This window comes from Trachurus japonicus, chromosome 11 (assembly GCF_045865225.1).
Source record: "Trachurus japonicus isolate A0001 chromosome 11, Traja_1.0".
In the NCBI taxonomy this organism is placed as follows: domain Eukaryota; kingdom Metazoa; phylum Chordata; class Actinopteri; order Carangiformes; family Carangidae; genus Trachurus; species Trachurus japonicus.
The window spans coordinates 11,027,643-11,049,267 of record NC_140917.1 but is presented as its reverse complement, the minus strand read 5'-3'; the positions used below and the strand labels follow the sequence as shown (position 1 = coordinate 11,049,267).

General features: G+C 43.3%; 1 pseudogene across 1 annotated transcript in view; it reads right to left on the bottom strand.

Annotated features, from left to right (window-relative positions):
* The window catches only part of LOC146978260 (glutamate receptor ionotropic, kainate 5-like), a 206,216-nt pseudogene that overhangs the window by 52,634 nt on the left and 131,957 nt on the right, over window positions 1-21,625 (bottom strand). The window contains exons 3-7 of the transcript XR_015037067.1: window positions 18,569-18,733; window positions 15,504-15,601; window positions 12,295-12,460; window positions 8,639-8,817; window positions 4,664-4,717 (exon numbers count right to left, since the gene is read on the bottom strand). The product of XR_015037067.1 is annotated as a glutamate receptor ionotropic, kainate 5-like (transcript). The remainder of the gene's footprint in view (window positions 1-4,663; window positions 4,718-8,638; window positions 8,818-12,294; window positions 12,461-15,503; window positions 15,602-18,568; window positions 18,734-21,625) is intronic.

Here is a 21,625-nt window from a genome sequence, read left to right as displayed (position 1 = left end):
ATTTCTTTGGTACTTATTACTCTTACTTGAATACATTTCCAAGACAAATATTTTTACTTTTACTCGAGTTAATTTCTAGGAAGGATGAAAAGTACTCGTTACTTTCAGGGCTGCTCTTTTTTTTTTCTTTCTTCTAAAATCCTATTGGACACAAGCTGTGTTAGTCAAAGAAGGAAACCCTAACCCCTAAAAGCAGCACATCAGTGCAGCTGGTTTCAAAGAGTTCATTCTCAGAAACAAGAGTTAAAAGCTCCTTAAATTCATTTAGAAAAAGTTATAGTAATTCATTGATGTGGAAAAATAAGAAATTTACTGTTACTCTTACTTAAAGTAAATTTAAAAGCATGTACTTTTGGATACTTTAAAAACAAGTACTTTTTTACTCTTACTCGAGTAACATGTTGACTGAGCTACTTTTACTTGTAACAAATTAAATTTTGACCAGTAGTATTTGTACTCAAATACTGGGGTCGAGTACTCTGTCCATCTCCGCAGACGCCACAGGTTCAGATTTGGTTCCTCCTCTCCAGGTGAAAGCTGGAGGAGAATCATGATGCTCCACTGTCCCGCTCCGGTTTCAATTCACGGTTATTATTTCCTTTTGTCCGGTCGCCGTCAGCGCTGGACAGACGGAGCGTAATCATCGTTGTTTGGCGGAGGTTGGGCTTGAAATAAAAAAAATCTTCTGGCTCTCAATCTGTCCCCGTCTGCAGAATGGGTGTCTGCTGAGGGTAAGAGGCCTGGAGAGTCCAGACCAGCGAGCTTCAATCAGACGCCCTGAGGACACTCCTGGCTCCTGGAACCAGCTGCTAAACCTGCGTGTGAGGTTCATTCCTCTCTCTCTCTCCAACACTTATTTACTTAGCCAGGTTTCCGGCCGGTCGGGAAGCTGCTGCTGCTGCTGCTGCTGCTGCTGCTGCTGTCGTTGTTGTCGTTGTTGTTGTTGTTGCTGCTGCTGGTGCGGTTGCCAGTTGCCAAATCAATTTCAGCTACAGCCAAGTCTGCTGTCAGACTGTAGGCCCTGCCAGCCGTGACAAAGAGCTGTTGGCTGCAGGAAGCGGCAGCGACAGTGACTGTGTGTGTGTGTGTGAGGGGGGGGGTTAACGCTGCGGCACCGTCCCAGAAGGACGCCGGCGACGGTGCGGCTGCAGCAGGACGTTCAAATTTTAGACAGAAGCGGGTTCTCCAGAGCCGAGGAGGCCGCGGCAAGGTCAAGTCCAACCGGGCTGAGACGGGGTGTGAGCAATAAGTGAGATTTAGATTTAGGTTCCTGCTCCTCCAGAACAGGACCGTCATATATCTGCAGGGGATTGATAAGGATATTGATCAAAAACCTGTGACTGATTACTTCACCAGGGAGTGAGAGGGAGAGTCTCTGGTTTTTTGAAACTTTCTCCTCGGCTTGAAGTCGTTCAGGGACACGCTATAATGAAGATATATTCATGGTCTTAAGTTAACCTCATGCTTTAGGAGCAACAGGTCAGCAGTGGTGGACAGTAATGGAGTAAATTTACTTGAGTACTGTACTTAAGTACATGTCCAGAGAATTTGTACTTTATATGAGTATTAGATTTCTTTGGTACTTATTACTCTTACTTGAATACATTTCCAAGACAAATATTTTTATTTTTACTTTTACTCGAGTTAAAGCAGAAGTAAGCGATATTTTTGTGTTAATATAAGTCTTAAATAGTTATATCTTCCGACAGCAATAAATAAAAATTTTAAAAATAATTTAATTTCCTCCAACTATTATGAGAACAGTCATATGTCTGCCTTTGAACAGGGCCAACATTTATTTGTTTGCTTTTTAGATTGGCAGAGCAGAGCCACGAGCTGCTCAGAGCTATGCTACAGAGGCTAATGGGATTTCTTGGTTTCCCATCATTAAACTCATCAAATACACAATCCAACAACTGCTAGAGGAGAGTCAAAAGACCATCATACTTTTTACTGGACCTCAATCAAGGGAAAGTGGTATAATCTGTAATACATTTCCAAGACAAATATTTTTACTTTTACTCAAGTTAATTTCTAGGAAGGCTGAAAAGTACTCGTTACTTTCAGGTCTGCTCTTTTTTTTCTAAAATCCTATTGGACACAAGCTGTGTTTGTCAAAGAAGGAAACCCTAACCCCTAAAAGCAGCACATCAGTGCAGGTGGTTTCAAAGAGTTAATTCTCAGAAACAAGAGTTAAAAGGTCCTTAAATTCATTTAGAAAAAAATTATAGTAATTCATTGATGTGAAAAATAAGAAATTTACTCTTACTCTTACTTTTATTTAAAGTAAACTTAAAAGCATGTACTTTTGGATACTTAAGTACCTGTAAAAGCAAGTACTTTTTTACTCTTACTCGAGTAACATGTCGACTGAGCTACTTTTACTTGTGAAGGAGTAAATTTTGACCAGTAGTATTTGTACTCTTACTCAAGTACTGGGGTCAAGTACTCTGTCCATCTCTGCAGGTCAGTGAGCCAATCAGAGGGGAGAGGCTGGCTGTTTTTCTGAATGATGAAATAAAAACATAGCAGGTTTCAGGTCAGAGAAACCCATTCCTTCAAGGTTGGTGGGTCCATATGGACGGGGATTCAAAAAGGACTGCAGTTAAATCGGCCTTTTCTACAGCAGCAGCATCGTCCACTCAAACCACTTTACATTCACCCAGTCAAACACATCTATACGGCGCCTTTCTACCACTTCTACACTCACTGACACGTATTGGATGATACATCAGGGAGGAGGGGGGGTAAGGCGTGGGGGTCAGGAGGTTTCTGGAGCTGTCTGATCGTCTGAAGTCTACTGCTGCATAAGAGCGGCCGTGTGAGGGTGAAGTCGGTGCTCTCAACATAACGATCGATGGTGGATGAAGTTAAAGTCATTCAAATTCATCCTGGGGAGGGCGGGTGGGGGAGATGATGGATTATTTTCACGTCGATCCGTCCAGTTCTTGTCGGGACATTTCAGTCCGGTCCAACACGGACTCGCCGCCGCGCTGCCAACGCGCAGATGGCGTCACTCTGGAGATAACGAGTGATCCTGCAGTAGATTAGATGGAGTTTAATGAACTTTGTCTAATGTTTGGTTTGACCCTCCTTACACACGGCTCAGGGCTGAACTCGCAGCACGTTTATGACTCAGTGTTTGGCGCCGGCGTCGGCTCCGTGTCCAGCAGCAGCTGCGGATGAGACTGATGAAACACACAGGAGGAGGAGCAGTGAATCCAAAACAAGGAGCTAAAACAGGCTCCAGATTCGCTTTGCTATTATTCAGGTGGCTGAGATTTTTTTTTTTTTTTTTTTTTTTAGTATGTTTTTATTTGAACTTGTATTATAAGTATTTTAAACTATTTATTGCACTCTCTGCACTTTCTTTTTTTTTTTCTCTTTTCTTTCTAGGATATGTGTGCCATTGTTACTACTGTAGTGTATGTATTGTGTATGTATGTATTGCAAGTACAAAGCAGCTACGATGCCACTTGCCCAAGACAAAATTTCCCTTCCGGGACAAATAAAGTTTATTTGATTGATATTTTTGATTTTGATGAGTTTCCTTTTTCCCTGTTTCATTTCTTCCATCCTCACTAAAACGGGACGTCTGGTGGCATCTGTCACCTGAAACCTGCCTCTGCCTTTTCGCCGTCAGCAGAGCGTGTTTAAAACAAAGTTACAGGTAGGTCAAACACAGCAATGCAATGCAGGTTGGTCCCTATCCAGCCTCCAGAGCAGCGGGGCGGGGGGAGGAGGAGGAGGAGGAGGAGGAGGAGGAGGAGGAGGAGGGGTTTCGCCCTTGGTTCTGCGACCACTGCGTGAAGCGCCCTTGCGAACGGCTCCGTTAACGTCTGTGGCACATCGAGAGGCGGGGATCGAGACGAGTTATTATCCACGCAAAGTCCGCTCGCACAAGGGCACAATGCCGGACAGGGAAATTATAAAGATGACAAACGGCGACGGGCACCAGCGTGCATCTCTGATGAGAGGAGAGAGGGAGGAAGAGGAGGAAGAGGGGAGGGAAAGTTAAGGGTAAAGATTCGATACACCTAAAAACATATCAGGGGGAACAAACAGAGGTGAGGATGGTAAGATGGAGAGAGTGAGGAAAGGGTAATGGGAGAAGATATAAAAAGTGAAAAAGCAGAGGAAAGAAGGAAAGTAAAGAAAGAAATGGACAAAATTAGTGAAAATGAAAGAAAGGAAGAAGGAAAAAAATAGGAAACAGAAACAAGAGCGATGGAAAACAGAAGGAAGAAGGACGTGCGAAATGAAACAGAAAAAGAGGGAGGGAGGATTGGAAAAAAAAGAACAGAAAAGAAAAGCAATAAAGAAGAGGATGATGGAAGAGGGGGATAAAAAGGAAAGGAGGAGATAAGAGAAACGGATTAGGTTTAGAGAAAGAAAAACATCAGACGGACTGAAAGAGGAAATAAGGTTATAAGAGAAGGTTTAGAGGGTTTAGGAGAGGAATGGAAAAAGGATGAAACCAGCACTTGTACAGAAAAAGACGAGGATCATTGTCTTTATGAGGACGAATGGAAGAGAAGAAAAGAAGTGGATCTTAATGGAGGATGAGTGAGCCAGCGAGGGAGGGAGGGAGGGGGCTGGAGGTGCAGAAGGACCCGGGCGAGTGCTTTGTTCTGGATGTAGAGACGAGGTGCGAAGCTCTTACCATGGTGGTGAGGATGTACTTGTAGAAGGCTGACGTCATCCCCAGCTCGTTGGCCTGCAGGTCAGCAGAGGAGAGGAGGAAGGAGAAGGAGAAGAAGTAGAAAAGAGCTCAGTTAGCGCAGCGAGAGCAGAAAATAAACATCCTCAAACTCTCTCTGAACCATCTGCTCCATATTTTTCCACGCCGCACACTCCCGTTCGTCCTAAATTGGAGACAATTATGTTTCACCCCGACAGACTGTGTCAGCGTTCCTGCGTGTTGAGTAACATGAAACAACCTTGAAACAGTGGTTCTGTCTCTGGATTCAGCGACAGGATGTGTCAGTGATGAAGAGCTGGAAACAGTGGGAGGGAGGACAGCAGCTGGAAACAGCTCAATGGGCTCTGATTGGCTGATTTACAGCTTTAATCTGGGATGAACTGACAAATCTGAATTATAACCGCTTGAGGGGTTTTGTAACTTAGACATTTTAAAAAGTTTTAAATGACGTCCAGATGAGTTTTAACTGAAATGTCGATGTGTCTTTTCACCTGCAAATCCAAAACTCACTCAAGAGCTGCATGAGAGCAGGTTCAACCCCCTGCTCGGTGGCGCTCCAACCAGACCTCCATTAAACCTTCACCAGACCTTCATTAGACCTTCACTGGACTCCAAAACGTGCTCATGGACAAGTTGTGGCCTGCACATTCACCACACTATGAAATAATAACAGAACAAGCTGTCTCTGAATTTACCTCGAAAACAACTCTGTCTCGTAACGTTCCATTATTATCTCATAGCGTGGTGAAGGTGCAGGTCACAACTTGTCCACCAGAGCATTTTGGAGTTGTTGGATTGTGTATTTGATGAGTTTAATGATGGAAAACCAAGAAATCCCATTAGCCTCCGTAGCGTAGCTCTGAGCAGCTCGTGGCTCTGCTCTGCCGATCTAAAAATAGCTTGCACCAAAAAACATACTATGACCATAGGGATTATGGCAATGGGCCAATTTGCCAAAATGGTGAACTATCCCTTTAATACCTCACATGCAGGCAGTCAAGAAACACGACACTTACAGATGCTGCCTCCTCCCATGCAGACCATCAATGGATGCTATACTTTACAGATGTCCCCTAAACATCTTACATGCTGCGTTTTACAATATGCTACAATTAATATGTTGCATGCATTGACTGGCGGGGGCTATAATTTACAGATGTCCCCTGAACACCTCCATTGCAGACTATCGGGAGATGCTGCACTTTACCAGATGCCTCACATGCAGGCAGGTCATTAGATGCCAAACCTGGTCCGGCCTTTGTTTGTCACACACAGGTGAACGTGTTTCCTCACGGTGCAGCAGCAGGTGATTGTGAGTCTGTGTAGTTATTTGCCATCTCTCTCATCAGCTGCGGCTTGAGGATCACTGTGTTGTTCAGACTGCAGCCCCCGTCAGCCCACGGTTTGTATGCATCAGGCGATTTTACAGTGAAACAACAAGGTGTTAGGTATCGTTAGCTAACACTCTTCACTCATTATTTCAGTCCTGCATCAAATCAGAGCTCGGGTCTGGACGTGATGTGAGTGCAGATCCGTGTTTAAACCTGCTGAACTGACTCCGCTCCTCTTTAATGTGCTGCTGTTTCTGCCTCAGCCTGTTGAACAACAGAGCACCTCTTCCCACCACTGATGGGATTTCAACCGGCAACCTCACAGCCTAGAGCCCGCAGACTGTCTGTGATATTAAACCATTAACCTTCCACACACTGCGAGCTTCACGCCACCTCATCCCCGCAGGTTACTGAGCGCTGTTATTTTGTATTCTGAACTTCTCAGGCCTTCAAGGTTACTGAGCAGAGAGCGAAATTACAACCTGCCAAAAGCTGCTGGATTTAGTTTGGGGGCTGTAAAGTCTGTCGACTCCACCGGCCAGGTTTGGCACGAGACCAATCTGCACTGTGAAGGTCCCGTTCAACGTACGCGGTATAAACACCGCAGAGGAAGAAACACACAAATAAAGCAGGAAATAAAGAGGCATTGAACAGACGAGAGGAGCAGGACTCGTTCGTATAGTCCCAGCTGAGGTTCTCTAAAAGCCTCAGGATATTCCAGGTCTGCCGTTAAGTGCATTAAACAGCTGCGTCTGCTGAGTAAAAACAAGTTCATGTTTGCACTGGGACACTCATCGGTCCCCACAGGAGCTCCCACAGCACAATGGCTGCAAACTCTGCAGCTCGATAATCAGACTGAAACGCTGCAGGATCCTGGCGGGACCGAAACATCAAACATTATATCCAGATGTCGCTCTGCAGATCTTAACCCTTTGGCACAGTCGCCGTCTCAGTCAGAGAAGGTTGTGATCATCTGAGCTGCTTCCTTAAAATCAGATCATCGGACTTACTGATGCTGAGTCTGTTTCACCCTCCTTATGATTTACATCCAGGAGGGTTAGTGCTAATGCAGGGAGCAGTGTAACGCACCGAGGCAGAATGTAAATGTGTGGAGGCAGAGGCAGGTTTGATGCAGCACACGTCCTGCGTTTCTCCATCTGTAGTTTGGACTGTGGGAAGTCAGAGCGTAGTTTGTCCCACACTGATGCTGAAACTGATACAGGTTGACATTTGCCTCAGCCTGCTGTCTGTCCTGTATGGAAGAGATGACTGTTCTGCTTAAAGGGATAGTTCAAAATTTTGGCAAATTGTCCCATTGCCATAATCCCTATAGTCATAGCAGTAGGTTCGTTACCTTTAATTGCCGGTGCAAGCTGTTTTTAGAACGGTGGAGCAGAGCCGTGAGCTGCTCAGAGCTACGCTACGGAGGCTAATGGGATGTCTTGGTTTCCCTCATCAAACTCATCAAATACACAATCCAACAACTCCAAAACGCTCTGGTGGACAAGTTGTGACCTGCGCATTCACCATGCTATGAGATAATAACAGAACGTTACGAGACAGAGTACTGTTGAACTATCCCTTTAAGCATCAACCCCAAAAGCTGAAGCATGAAGCTAACACTCATGTGCCAAAAAACTGCAGTTCCTCTAACGGCCACTAGAGGCTGGATCCGAAAATGAGTCAACCACCACAGACTCCGATGTTAGCAAAAACAAACATGTTAAAGTCTGGTACAAGGAACTGTTTGCCCCCTTTATGATGATGTGGGGAGGTGAATTTTTATACAAGTCACCTGTTAAAGTGGAACTATGCAAGTACGGTCGCTTTTTCGCTGTTTTTACTGCTGTTTTTCTCTGCAGAGCTCCCCCTACATTTTCAGAGTACATATTTCCACTGTAGTAAAAAGTCACAGCTAACCCTCCTCCCTCCCGGCGGCCATGTGCATCTTTTTTTTTTCAAAGTTATGTATAATTGAGGGCGTGGCTGCTTTGATTGACAGGTGGATGAACGTATGTTTACCATGTTTAGATTAGTTTGGAGTTAGGGGGCGGAGTCAGGCTCTGCCATGATGACAGCTGAGCAGAGCAGCTCCACCACTACTCTGAGGGATGCGTCCATCTTTATTTACAGTCTACGGCTCCGCTCTGATCGCTTATCATAAACACTAATACAACATGACTGATCGATCTGTCGTCAGCACCTGCTTATAAACGAGTCAGACAGTTGCTAAACCGTTGCGCGGTCGCTAGCAGTTAAAACAGTCACTCCAGTCATTAACTACTCTGCCTCCTCTGTGTGAATTAGCATTAGCTCACGTCGCCTTAAGCCCCATGTTATATTTCATAAAAGTGCATTAATTTCTTCTGACATAAGTGGAGCTGCTTTAACAAGCAGAAAGAAACCTTGTATCTGTGTCTGAGTGGATAAAAGTGTGTTTCAGACACTTTATATATAACCATGTTGATGAGGCAGCTGTGCCTCAGTAAATATCATCACTCTTTATCTTTATTGAGATTTTTTGTGTTTTATGTGTTTTGTACAGAGGAAGTGTAGTCATGTTGCCTTGAATGTAGTGTCTGATTGGAGCTGAAAAATCTCTGACCTTCCTGAGGATGTGGTAGGAGATGGAGGCGTTGGCGTCGATGATGATGGTGGCCACTTTGTCGTCACGAATCTCCTTCAGTAGGGGGGTGGGGTCCAGACTATCGTCCAGCATCCGCACCGACAGGGTCTCCCTGGAAATAAGGAAGCGGCGGACCAGCTCCTCCAACCGCAGCAGGCCTACAGGGCGGGAAAAGGAGCGTGTTACCGAGTTACCACGACCTCATCAACCGCATCAGTAAATAAGTATGAGTGTTTCCCAAATATGGGAGAGTTGAAACTCTCAGAGGAAGCAGCAGGTTAAAGAGACGACGACTCGCTGATGCTGTGAAAAGAGGCAAATAAACACAGAAAAACAAATTGTGACAGTTGAGGTCCTTAATTTCCCCCTCAGAGAACAAACCCAGTCCCGTCTGTCCACCCAGACCAGACTGGATTCACTTAAACTGATTATTTCAAACTTATAGATTGTAAAATTTAAAAGTCTTACAAAATTCATCTCACTCACAAAACATTTTTACTTGATGTTACTGTCATTGGTATAATCTAATAATCAGTATGTGTCTCTATATCAAGACTCCTGTGGTTTCACTTCTATTTTATGGATCCTCTATATATATGATTATAACATTCTGACTTTTGTTGCAGCCATATATGTGAATCATTGTGATTAAAGTTAATTAAAAAACACAAACATGTTTTTGTTATTTATTTTTCATTCATTTTAAACATGTCCAGTAACAGTGGTCTCAGACTTTTAGACACTACTGTTCACAATATCAACTCAAAGGCTAGAGATAATATATGTCTACAATATCAGTATACCTACATAAACATTCATTTGTATGGACTAGACACATAAATATATGGATTCCTATAGGCTCAATGTATTTTATTAATATGCTTTTATTTAACCTAATTTGCATATGTTACATTTATGTATGCTTCCCCTGGAGTAAGAATTTTTAAAATATTGAATCTGGTGCTGGAACTACTGATTGGTTGATCAACAACAACAATAGCAGCAGCTACAACGATGGATTATTGGGTTAATGCATCTTTCAGGGTTTCAGTTGCTCAGATTGGTTTTGTATCAGGACTCTGGGCTCTGCGGACTCTGTGGCTGCTAATTTCTCATTTATTTAGGAACTAAAACAGTAATGAATCTGTGGCTGCAGTAATCAGATCTTCGGCAGGAAAACAAACATTATCCAGCTGTGAAGCCTTGACAGCTCACAGTTTAATACAATTCTGTTTTAATTGTCTATTTTTGCCACGACAGCAGATGTCAGAGCCACAGGACTGTAACGACGGTGTTTTACTTAGTTTGTGCTAATGTGACTAATTATATATAAATAGAGAGGAAGTTTCATCATTGACATATTTCTTGAGTAACTTTCAGAGGAGGCCGCTGCTGCAGTGTTAGCATTCAGAGCCGGCGCCCAGCCCCACCAATTCATTCCCCGCCTCCGTCCCTGACAGCGAGCAGCGGCCGTGTCTCGGCTAATCGACGCCATAAAAGCGTTCATCACGGTCAGGCTGCGTTTAACTGGGCTGACAGTACCGTTCACCGCAACAATACAGGCCCGTTAAACGCTGTTGTTAAGGGGCCGAGGATACGGCTGAAGACTTGAGAGACAGTCAGAGGGTGCGTTTAAGCAGCCAGCCGGGGCAGCCCCAGTCAGGTGAAGACACGGGAGGGGGATCGATAAAACAGGAGAGGTGGAGGAGGAGGAGGAGGAGAAAGGAAGGGAGTAAGGGGGCAGAGATAAGGAAGGAAGAACACAAGGAGGAGGAGACGAGAGCGTCGAGGAGATAAATAAATAAATCAGAGCATCTTTCCACTATCGACCGACAACGATCCAGCTCATCAGAGAGACGCTAATCCAGTCTGAGGACTCTGCTAATCCACAAACTGACTCAATGACACACATTATGACTGAATGAATGTTTGGTTCTGCTGACCAGCTGACTGCATGATGAGGTGGGGACTGAGGGGTGGAGGGGAGGGGAGGAGGCTGCCAGCTCATTCATAAACAGTCGTTTTAAGCCTCACTTGCCTGGTTTTTTGCTCCATTTCAGTGGATGCAACCGTCTCTGAGAAGATAATTCGATTTTCATATTCAACATGATGCTTTTCTGTGTCATTTTGTAGCTAAATCAGGCAGCAAATCACAAACCAGGACCAAAAAAGCTGAAATCACACAAGAGGTTTTATAACAGTACTGAAAGATTATAGATATCCGATACTGGTGCTCTCTTTTCCCCACCATTTGAAACAAGTGGCCTTTACTACATGGGTCATTTTACATCTAATGCTGATTGATCATGTCTGACTCATATATATTGCAATACTTACCTTCTCAATAATAAATACCAACAGCATATTGGTTTATGTTGCTTCCCCTTTTCATTCAGTTATGAGCTGGGTTGTAATACAATGCGTTGCCATAGTAAATTTAACATGGAAATCCTTCAATGTCATGTCTCCTCATTAGATTTAATATTTACAGTCAAGTCCAAACACCACGTCCTTCATCCTGAGCAGAGCACTTTACCCAACACACCTACAGTAACAAATCAAAGTGTAATATTACTGGAATAAACTGATTATCATATTTCTTCTTTAAAGGGATAGTTCAACATTTTGGCAAATTGACCCATTGGCATAATCCTTATAGTCATAGCAGTAGGTAATACCTTCGGTTACCGTCGGTGTAACCTATTTTTAGAACAGTGGTGCGCCGCCGCGAGCTGCTCAGAGCTACACTACGGAGGGTAGTGGAATTTCTTGGTTTCCCTCATCAAACTCATCAAATACACAATCCAACAACTCCAAAATGCTCTGGTGGACAAGTTGTGACCTGCACATTCACCACACTATGAGATAATAACAGAACGTTACGAGACAGAGTTGTTTTAGAGGTAAATTCATGCAAAACCGCTGATGCGCGTTGCATTCAGGGGCAGTTTTTCAGCAAGCAGTTCATTTATCTCTAAAACGGCTCCGTCTCGTAACGTTCTGTTATTATCTCATAGTGTGGTGAATGTGCAGGTCACAACTTGTCCACCAGAGCATTTTGGAGTTGTTGGATTGTGTATTTGATGAGTTTGATGAGGGAAACCAAGAAATCCCATGAGCCTCTGTAGTGTAGCTCTGAGCAGCTCGCCGCTCTGCTCTGCCGTTCTAAAAATATCTTGCACCGACAATTAAAGGTAACGAACCTACTGCTATGACTATAGCGATTATGGCAATGGGCCAATTTGCCAAAATGTTGAACTATCCCTTTAAGCTTCTCAGGGCTGGTTCATTTTGCTTCCATAAGTGCAAATGAACTTTATCCTCGAGCCACAGGAGACAAACTTTTGGTCATCACAACCAAGTCTGCAGCGACATCTTGCTTCTTAATGAACCCAAACTGTCCCTGGTACAGCCACATTCAGCCACTCAGCACTTCCACGAGTATCTAAAACACTGCGCAGAGTCGAGTTGAGCTGATAAACATGAATAGTTGGACAGGAGCTCATAAAGTTCCCAGAGCAGCAGAGCAGCTACACTACAGGCTCTAAAAATCAAATGGTTTCAACCTTGGGACAGGCGAGGCAGAGCTGAAACCATCAGGCAGAGGAAATGAAGAGACGGCGGGAAGGACTCACACTCTGCTTTGGCGCAGATGAGGCTGGCCGTCGGGTAGCCGAAGGAGCGCAGGATGGATCCGATGGCCAGGCTCAGGTCCTCGTTGCTCGGGTACAGGGTCACCGAGGCGAAGCGAAGGTACGGCAGCTTTGGGGTTTCTTCGGGACCGATCTTCACATGAGGGATCTGAAGGGAGCGAGGGAGGGAGAGGGAGGAAGAATTATTAGGGTGAAAAGGAAACAGTGGCAGCTTCGGGGGGGTTTCCTTCATGTGAGCGGCAAAGGGGAAAATTGAGAAAAATGATTGACCAGAGAAGGAAAGAAGGGAAAGTCGGAGTGATGGGGAAAAATGGGGGCTGAAAATAGAAATGAATATATAACAAAAAAAAGAATAAAAAGATTGAAAAGGAGAAAGGGGAGAGAGCGGGAGGTGATGACATCAAGGGAGCAAATATTTCAAAAGCTTTAGGGGGAGTTGAGATAACAGATGTGGAAGCTTTAATCAGTCTAACTCTCGCTGATAATCGACTCTTTGTTCCGTCTGAAAAGGAGAATCTGAAAATAGAGTAAAGCGCCGATCGTCAGCGATATTTCATGCAGAAATCACAGAGAGAGTTTGAAGTTCACCTCCACACAGAGGACACGTTCATATCAGGATCGATGGGGAGGATCACACTGGAGAAGAAGAACCAAACTAAAGAACCGGTTCATCCTGTGGGGAGCATGAATGCCGACCCTAGATTTCACAACTTTCCGTCTGTTGGATTCTTGTGTTTAAGAGAAAACTGTGGCCTGATAAAAGAAACATCAACCTCGTTCTGTCCACCAATAACTTTAATCCTACAGTGCTTTTGTGACCTTTATGACCTTTTCTTTGTTTTACCCACACAGATTTCCGTCTTTAGATTAAGAAAATACTGATATTCAACACATTTTGTTGTTTCAATTAAATTCCAATCATCACAGAAAGTTTCCCACATGTCCAGGAATTACAAATCTGATTTTGGGTCTGGAGGAACTTGTAAAATTCTCTGTAAAAGAACTCTAAGAGTCTCAGATCAGCTTTGGGCAACCTTGGTGTGAAGAGCTTTGGACTTTGGTTGGATTCAAACTGATTATGAAATTGTCTGTGTGAGACCCTCTTCTTAAGCAGCTTTGAATTCTGGGTAGTAAAAAACAGTTCCTCTGTTGAGTGTGTGGTTTAAAGGGGAACTATATGCACGTCAGTCGCTTTTTTTTCCTGTTTTGGTTGCCCCCCCCTCCCTTTGGTTTTCAACCAAGCCGGCGAGAAGGCAACCCGTGGAGCGATGTCTACTGAGGTGGATAACCTCGGTAACAGTGTTTGTGTCGTAGTGCCATGAGCAGCAGTCCATGTTTCTCGAGAGACGACATCTGAGACATGGGGTTGGAGGCGCTGATCTTGCATGGTTGGTTTTCAGCCAAGAGACGCCAGGTGGAAGGCAGAGAGCCTCTATTCTCCCCGTAACAAGTCATATAACCATCACAATTACTCTGAAGCTGTTTAATTAAGGGGCAAATCAGTGTGGAAGATCAGTTGGAGTAGGGACATCTGAATTGGATCCTCCTGGGTGTCTTTCTTTAGAGGATTTCTAGACACATCTAACTGGGGTCGACCCAACACTCCTGGGTCTTTGGATCCCTCAGGAGGAGGAGCTGGAAAACATTGCTGGAAAGACGGATAACAGGAATAACCTGCTGTCTCTGTGACCCAACCTCAGATAAGTGGAAGGAAATGGAGTTTTGTGAGACACAAAGGACAAGATAGGTAGACCCCGGCTCTAAATGAACTTGTATTCTACCTTAGCTCCTGGTACATAATGTATCAGTAGCTCCTTTGCTCCTTTTTTGGGGTAAACAGTAAATCTGCAATGTAAAATAATATTACCGAGATTGTTAAAGCCGAGGTCCAGTGACTGAAACTGTCTGAATTAGGCTGAAAAATTAATAACACATTGAAAAATTAATCATATCAATGAATGAATGAGGGATGGGGTCAGAGGCCAAGTGTCCTGTGTGATCTGGCGCTGGGTGATTTAGACTCAGTTCACACCTGCAAAGGTTTAAATGTTAAACTGTAATTAGCTCAACGGGGCTTCGCTCTGATCTGCACAGCTTATTTTAAATCCAAGCTGAGAATTCGATAATATGAGACCTGTCAGGCAAAAGGAAAAAGGATATGAGGACGGTTAGAGGCTTAGAGGCAGATGGAGACGGACTCCAGGAGATTCACTGAGGCAGGAAAACGGTTCAACTCCAGTTAAAGCCTTCAGAAAATCCTTACAGACACCTGCTGCCTGACAGGTGAAGGGTTTTTCTCTCTCGCCACTGTTTCAGTGTCACTGCAGGAAAATCCACTCCTAAACATTCATTCTGAGTATCATCAGATTTTTTATAACATCAGACACGAGCCCCGAAGCAAAGCTGGAGCTGTTCATGGATTTTTTAAACCGAAAACAGAAAAGTCTTCATGGGAGAAGTGGAAGCACAGGTGCAACAGGTGCATTTCAAACTATTGCACCTGGAACTGTGAGTTGATTGTGGAAATCTAAGGTTTATTTCAAGGTTTTTGTTTTCTCCTAGAAATAAAAAGGACGAATGTTGCCCTTGTCATACACTTTCTTCTAGGACTCTGATCTAAAACCAGTCTTGAATCACAACTAAAGAGTTGGTTTGAAGCTGCAGGATTTTAAACATGGCCGGTAAAATAAAATACAAGTACTCGGCCAATCAGAAATGTTCATCACTACAAAGTGAAGTGTTCCTGAGCCATTGGTAAGTAATAACCTTTGACTTTTTCGGGGGTTAGATGAATAACCCCAGAAATAAATCAGACCTTGGTTCTTGTGGTTGTAATGCACAAACTTCCTCAATGGTTCCTAAAGTTCAAGTTGAAGGGCAACAGGTAACACAGCACAGGCGTAATGGAGGGAAACTACACGACAGAGGTAACTATGGTACATGGACCTGTTGAATGTAACTGTGTGAGAGTGTGTGTGAGGTTGTGTAAAGACAATAAGTCATGTGGGGACAGAGGGTGCAATAACAGGAAGGTATGAGCACTTGAGAAAGTAAATAACCGGAAGCCTGGGGGGGTTCAACAGGAAATCAAGAAAAAGTCCAAACATTTAAAAAAATAAAGTCCAAAAGAAAGAATCTCTTCAGAGCCGACCACGACATGACCAACAGAAACCAACCTAGCTTTGACTCACCTCCTTCTCTCCACAGATGTGACTGATGGTGGACCCGGAGGCCGGGCTGGAGGCGGGGCCAATCACAGCCACCACGCCCTTCGGCAGAATCTGACACACTGAGAGGAAAGAAAACAAACACAAAAAAGACAAAGGTTTGTTTTGAAGCTGAAGTGGAAGTGCTAAGCCTGTGATCATAGAGACAGAGAACATACTGAGTCTTCTCCTACAATATGGATTGTAATGATCTACCGTGTTTTACTGTGTGTATTATATATCACTGGATGCGTAGCGAGTCATCTAATGATTTGTTTCTGGTGAAATCTAAGAACTCGTGAGAAAATCATTGTGAGCTGAAGTGTAGGCAAAGACCTCTGAACACCGACATACACAATGAATGTTCCCGTCGTCATTAATTCAGCGACTGGATTTTTCTTTTGAACAAAAGTTCTGGTTTCCTCTTTCTCTGCTTCGTAGAGATGAGAGGGGCTGAAGAGGAAAAATCCCAAAACCAACACATCGACTCACTCAGAAGGTAAGAACCAAGAAGAATAATATTTTAGGAAACAGAACTGAGATTCAGTCGCATCCAGAATAGAACATGAGCTCGATTCTGATTTCTTTTTTTTTTTTTTTTTTTTTTTGGAAACAACCAGGAAAAGAAACTGAATGTTTTTTATGATCAGGTTTTTGTCCTTTAAAATCGACACAATGAGCAGATATTTTTCTCAATTGTGATCCTCAGACATCAAGACTCCTCCCCCCACCACACTAACACACATACACACACACTGCAAAAACTCAAAATCTTCCCAAGAATATTTGTCTTATTTCTTGTCAAAATGTCTCATTTCTAGTCAAAACTAATCTCTTTCCATTTAAAATAAGACTCATCACCTAAAAATTAACTTGTTTTTAGATAATTTTCATTTGTTTCAAACTAATTTTCACTTGAAATAAGTAGAAAAATCTGCCAGTGAAAGCAAATTTTTTTGTGTGCTTGTAATAAGAAAGAAAAACTTGCTCCACTATCAGATTTTTCTACTTATTTCAAGTGAAAATATGCTTGAAAGAAGTAAAAAGTGTCGAAAAACAAGCTACTTTTTATGTGATGAGTCTTATTTTAAGTGAAAAGAGTTACGTTTTGACTAGAAATTAGACATTTTGACAAGAAATAAGACAATTATTCTTGGAAAGATTTTGAGTTTTTGCAGTGCACACACAAACACACACACACCACCACCACCAATTCCCAAACAGTTTGGGAATCGACCGGTGCTGGTGGGCGGTGCAGCGTGTGACCGATGCACCTGCAGGGACTCATGCCGTCTGGAGGGAGTTGTGTGAGTGTAAAACCAGGTTATTTTCTGCAGCTACAATTTACAGATGTTCACTAAACGCCTCACATGGAGAGGCCTCCGGTAGCTCACCCGCTCAGTAGAATAAGGACTTTGCTGTTAGATCTACCTCAGTGATTTTACCCCCAGCTATCCCTCCTGAGGACACACACTTCATCAGGGGTCTTTTGTGGCGCCAGCAGTGCCGTGCAGAACGAAAACAGGGGCCCGTTCACTCACATATATCCTGAAGGGGGCCAAACATTATTAGCCTGATCTCCCTCTGCTGTGGATGTTTTTATTATTGAACTGCGGTTTTGTTATTTACTGTCTGTCTACTCGCATAACGCAACATTTGTGTGTTGTTTGTGTGTGTTGATCTGACGGGAAACATTAGCTGCCTCTCCATCGGGGAGTCTCTTTCTGCGCTGCTGGCAGTTCATAATCGATAAACGTCCTCAGCAGCTGCTCTTGCAGAACGCCGCTATGAGCTCTCCGGTCACCGTGACCCTGCCACACATACACACACACACAGACACACACACTGTAGGTGTGTCATCTGTAAAACACCACAACACGTCTGTCCTTCTGTCTGTCAGTCTGCTGACCTTGTGTCTGAGCTGTGGTTTTTAAATCTTTCAGATACTTTCAGGTTCTGTTTGTCCAGGTGAGGGCATTTCTCTTAAACCACGCCCACTTTTTTGTGTCTGTGCTCTCATTTTACATAAGTGGGCGTGGTTTCACTTCCTCTGGGTTAACGACAGACGTATCCAGATGTTTCGCTATCTTTCCCTTAAACCAGTGGTTCCCTACCTTTATTGTGACCCCTGCAAATTTCCGGCGACCCCGCAATCAGGTGCAGTCACATGATCGCAGCTGTCAATGAAGATATTTTTATATCTATCTATATATATACAGTATATACAGCCTCGTGAATTGATTTGCATATCCCTCTTTATTTCTTTTTCATTTCCTTCTTTATGAACATTGAATGACACTCTTGCAACCCCCCCCCCCCTCCCTTTTTTAAATTTATTTTTTTTGAGTCTGAGTCTAAGTCGGTCCTGTATGTGTGTGGGAAAAGAGATGTTTTTATATACTGCATTTTATTTGAACTCGATTTATATTTGAGAAGGTGAAAGTATAGAATACAGTTGTTTAAGATTGTGTGTGGTGTTTTAATCGTAATTTTAAAAAGAATAATAATTAGTTATTTTTATCAGTAATTTTTTTTAATCAATTACTAGACATTTCAGGCGACCCCATTTGAATTCCAGGCGACCCCACGTGGTGTCCCAACCCCAAGGTATAAAAACACTGTCTTAAACCGATCAAACGAGGCGTTTCACAGCTTCCACTATCGTAGTTTGTTATCAGCGAGGTGCTGGTTCAGATTTAAGGATCATTAGCTCACCGGCAGACTTTACTCATCTTACGGCCTGTTTGCCGTGTAGCTCTGCTGAACACGTGTGGTATTTTAAAGTGCAGGTTCACCGAGTGTAGAACAGCCATTTGCACCTGCTGCACTATTGACCCGGCTTGTTAAATAAAGGTTGCAGCTTTATTGCTGCGCTCCGCTTCCTCACAGAGACGCTTTACTGAAGTTTAGTCCTCGCTGCAAATGTCAAGGGAGCGGAGGCTGAGCTGGAGGGGAGCGGGGAGAGGCTCGGGGCACCGCACTGTCAGCCGGGGAGGAGGAGGAGGGGGGGTTAGGACACACACACACACACACACACACGGAGGGCTTACTGGTCTCAGTGGTGTCGTACTGGGAGTCCTTCAGCAGCTCGTAGACGTCCACCTCCACCTTCGCCTGGGAGGAGTCCTGCATCAGACTGTTGATGTTCTCCCTCGCCAGAGCCAGCGCCAGACGCTCGCCACGACCACACGCTGACTGGTCATCCAAGATGGCCGCTGCAAAAAGAGAGGAAAAATGTAGTCATTTAAAAAATAAAAAAAATTTAGACTTTTTCATTGTACAAATGCTTGATTTTATCCCCCACATAAGTGGACCACACAAAGTCAAATGCCAATGTCGCCCATTCAGCAATAGCAGAATGAAGGGAGTTCGTTTAAAGGAGAATTTTTGACCCCTAAAGACGTTGTCCTGATGGTCACCCAGTGTTGGGGGGAGCAAAAAACGCGACTAAAATTGATGCAGGCAAACAGGAGTTATACCATGGCTGCCCGGCGCTAGGGATAGCCACAACGCTAACCCATGGGGGCAATTCTTTCAACCACAACAAACACTCAGAAAACAATCAAATATCTATGGTACATGACTCGAATCCTTACGAGATACCACTGAACTCATATAGTGTACAGTATAAACAGTATAAACTTTGTGTTTTTGCATGTAATCACTCACCTCAGACAGCCTAACTCTGAAACATCCTGGAAACACATTACTATCTGCTCTCACCGCCACAGAAAAGAACACTTTTTCCTTGATGTGAGGATTTCTTTACAAAAATAAACGGTCGAGCAGTGCAGTGGTAATGTCCAAAATATCTCAGACCGTTTATTTTTGTAAAGAAATCATCACAACAAGGAAAAAGTGTTTGTTTCTGTGTCGGGGAGAGCAGGCGCTCTATGAAACCATGATATTTTTGCTAAAGCTTATCATCATACCGTCAGAATCTCATACCAGCCCATGTCTAGTTATGACCATAAGCGTTTTGACCTTTGAAAGGATTATCATTTAATACTTCATCTTCTCAAAAATATAAAAGATCATTCAATTTTATTTTAATCTACACGTACGTTTGTCTCATTGAAATATGTTAAACCTGAAGAACCACGTGCACAATGACAAAAACATTCTTCTCAGATTCATATTCGTGCTTTTGACAGATACGACCTGAATCAAATTTTTTTAATATCGACCCACCATTAATCAGACCTGTTACTGAGAGGAACAGCGTCCGCAGCGACCATCACACATGTCTGAGGCTGTTTAACGTGGGCTGCAGCTCAAATTCATCACATGTAGCTATGAACCATAATTGTCGGTGATGTGGCAATGATGATGATAATTACATGTCAGAGGGATGATCAATGATACAGACAATTCTACATGAAATGAATCATTATGGCAAAACAAAGATGTAATTATTAATCCTTCCTGCAGACACAAACACATGGTTTCCATCTGTCTCTGTCAACACATCCCTCCTGTATAAATACCAGGTTATGTGTGGGGAAATGGTGCATACTAACTGCCTCCTATAAGGTGTAAATGGGGCAATGATGATTGGATCTCAGTCAGGTGAAGCACAACCAGTGCGCAGAGAGAGGAGGAAACATCACCAGAACCCCAAATAGATTTTTTTTTAACTCCTACTAGGATTCAAACAGGAAGCAGAGCAGAGTTTCTCAAAAGCAGCTGCAGCAAATGAAAACGACTCGTCATCGCTTTTATTTCCCACGTAGTAGTAGATGTTGAGGAAATAGTACCCGGTGGTTGTGTACAGTAACACCTGCCATGTTTATTTTTTCTGCCCCTCGCCTGCTGATTTGTCTGCTCTGCATATATCGAGCAGCACGCTGGAAAATGCCACGATCGCAGAGCCGGCAGAATGCAAACGACTGGAGAGCGCTCGGAGACAGCAGATAGGAGTGTGATCAGGTTATTATATGGAGAGTGTATCCACGGGCCGATCAGACTTTAATACCAGGAGGTAAATAAAGTCGTGCTGCTGCGACCTGAACTGAATTCCAAATGAAAACAGCACTTTTTTAAATTTAAATTTACAGATTAACAGAAGACGAAAGAAAGTAAGAAAGAATGCTAGGCTCAGGATTTGATTATGAGCCCTAAAATGGATTTTTTTTTTTTTGCAGTGTAATTCATCCTTCCTTATTTCCCCGTTTCAGTGGACACCGAGCTATAACGCCGCAGAGCAAAGACACCACACAACAAGACAAGAAATCAAAGTGAATGTGCTGCCGAGACTCAATAACAAGCAGAAAGTCTGCTGCTGCTGCCAGGGTTTGTTCTGGATTTGATTTGTGTTTCTTAAATAATTAACGCCTCTCGGGGCGAACGAGTAGGCGATTTATCGTGTCCTTCCTGAAAAAGACTGTTGTGGGTTTTTTTTTTTTTTATCCTTTTGCAGTTTAGAAAACCACAAAGAGAGCCAGATGGTTTGTGTTGAGATATCTGATGCTCTCTGCATCACTGTGGTGCGTCGAGCTCCTCAGGAAAACGACGCCAAGAAGCATAAGAACACAAAGAATTGCTTTCAGGAACTGACACAAGATCAGAGTCTTTTCAGACATTTATAATTCTTTTTGTTAACTGGTGGCTTTCATCAGTACAAGTCTAATATGTATATATGTAAACCCTTACTTATGTAGAAGTAGCATGACCCCGGTGCAATTAAGCTACTGCAGTCATTTAATGAGATGTAATGCTTCAGCAGTTAAGTATAAAATTGTTAAGAAGAATAAAATGGGGAAACTCAACATCCTCAAATTAATGTGTATTGTCCCTTTTAAATAAATAAATAAATAAAAATAAAATAAATAAAATTTGGGGAAAAGCAAGGAGGAAATTAAAGAAAGAAAGAAAGAAAGTTGTTCTTGTATTTGAGTCAGTAAACCTTGGGTTCAACTCAGGTCCAAGTCGATGGACGATTCACAGAGTCAGAGATGAGTCAAGTCAAGTGCAAGTCACTAAAGAAGAGTCGAGTTGAAGTGACCAAAAACGAGTCCAAGGATGAATTCCAATTCCTCGCTTAACCCTCAATCTCAAAAATGCGCGCTCCCGCTAGTGCTAGTGCTGTCCCGATTCTCAGAAAAATT